The sequence below is a fragment of the Arvicanthis niloticus genome, chromosome 6 (assembly GCF_011762505.2).
Source record: "Arvicanthis niloticus isolate mArvNil1 chromosome 6, mArvNil1.pat.X, whole genome shotgun sequence".
Lineage (NCBI taxonomy): Eukaryota > Metazoa > Chordata > Mammalia > Rodentia > Muridae > Arvicanthis > Arvicanthis niloticus.
In genome coordinates, this window is record NC_047663.1 from 67,340,267 (window position 1) to 67,342,166 (window position 1,900).

A 1,900-nucleotide genomic window follows, 5' to 3' on the forward strand; every position below is an offset into this window, starting at 1 on the left:
GAGAAGAGAAGAGGAGCAGAGAAGTACAGGCCGGCCATGACCATGTGGAGAGAGAGGGAAGGGAAAGAGGGAAGGGCGAGGGGACAGAGAGAAGCTAGAGGCAGGAGGTCAAGAGATCAAGGGGAGGGCAAGCAGCCCTTTTTATAGTAGGCCAGTGTTGCCAGGTAACTGTGGAGGTGGAGTTTAGACAGAATACTAACACCATAGACTGAGGGCACATAGTCCTGGGCAGCTGGGTGCTATGGGGCAGATCATAAACACAGGTCTCTTTTATTTTTTTTAAATAAGATTTTTCTATGTTCAGCTGGCCTTGCGGTGGCTGCGTTTCTTCTACCTCTGAGCCAGAATATAGGCATGCATCAGCACACTCGGAGAAATTGAATTTTCAACATTAATATGGTTGGGATCTTTTCCATTTATTCTAGAAATGTGATAGCTTGTCTTCAAAGGGCAAGGAGGATACTTCATATTTCAGGCAGCTGTAACCCAAAAGGAGTAAAGTCAGTTATTACTGCTGTTAATAGTATGGAATTGTGTGCGTGTGTGTGTGTGTTTAAGTGTGGGTGTGTGTATGCATGGGGTATGTGTATGTGTACATAGAAGATGTGTGTGTGTCTGAGATATATATGTGGAATATGTATGTGTGTATGCACATAGGGTGTATGGAATGTGACTTATATGTCTATTTGTATACATATGGAATGTGTGTATGTGTGTGTATGGCAAATGCATGTGAGTGTGAGTGTGCCTGTCTGTGTTCCCATGTGTTCACATGCAGAAATTCAGGTGTCTTCCTGCATTATTTTCTAATGTTTTGCCTTGAGATAAAATATTTCACCAAACTTGGATCTCATCTTTATGGCTAGACTGTGTCATTCCTGTGTTGTTTTAAAAACTAAATTCCAAACGTTCAATTTTACCAAATGAAGACTCAGGAGCCAGGCACTTGGGTAAAAGCCTAAATGCCCTTCAACTCAAAGACCGCCCCCCTTTCTGTTTACTTAGGTTCACTCTCTGTCAGCTGGTTGCTTCTTGACCTATGGTTGACTTTATTTAGCTCTTGGATTAAAGGTGTGTGCTAGGGCTGAGCCACACCACACAGGAAATCCAAAGCCCTAGGACTGAAGGCTGAGCCACACCACAATTAGAAACAGATTCTTACAGTTCAAGATCTTGGACTTCACAGTGTGAAAATGAGAAGGCTAGGCTGACTCCATGACAGGCTTCAAATCGACAGTTCTGGAGACTAGGCCTAAAAACTGGACAAGTTCAGGCAAGCCCAGACAAGTCAGTTACTAGAAAAAAGTCCAGGCTTCAGGCAGCTAGGCAGAAACTGCCCTGCCATCAGAAGCTGCCCTCCACCTGGCCTGAAGCAAGGACAATGGATTAACAACCGTTTCCAGACTTCCCCAGCAACAGTTTCCAGCACCCATGCCCCAGTAATGGTTCTAGACTGTCCCTGGAGACGGAACAAGATAAAGGTCACCTACCCCAGAATTCCCCTACTGTGCTTTAAATTGGGCCTATGAGCTCACTTGGTTGTCTCCATCTTGGAATGAGAAACCCAAACATACTAACATACTAGATTTCTGCAGAATAAAACACTCTCAACTTTTACATACTATTTAAGTCCAGGATAACATTTTTCGGCGAATCATAGAAAGACCCTTACAATAAATATTCTGCAACACTCCTGGATCCTGGGAGTTCCTGGGATCCACCTGTCTCTGCTCCCCCACCCCTCCTTAGCACCAGGGTTATAAGTACATGCTGCCACGCCCAGGTCTTACACGGGTTTTGATAAATAAAATTCAGGCTCTCATGCTTATACAGCAAGCACTTAAGCCACTGAGACATCCCCCCAGCCCATATTGTTGTTTTTGAGACTGAACACCTGTGG

The 1,900-nt window shown here is 44.5% G+C and overlaps 1 pseudogene; it reads right to left on the reverse strand.

Annotated features, from left to right (window-relative positions):
• The window catches only part of LOC117710317 (cyclin-dependent kinase 4 pseudogene), a 3,975-nt pseudogene extending 2,426 nt beyond the window's left edge, over positions 1–1,549 (reverse strand).
• Positions 1,550–1,900: the final 351 nt, after the last annotated feature.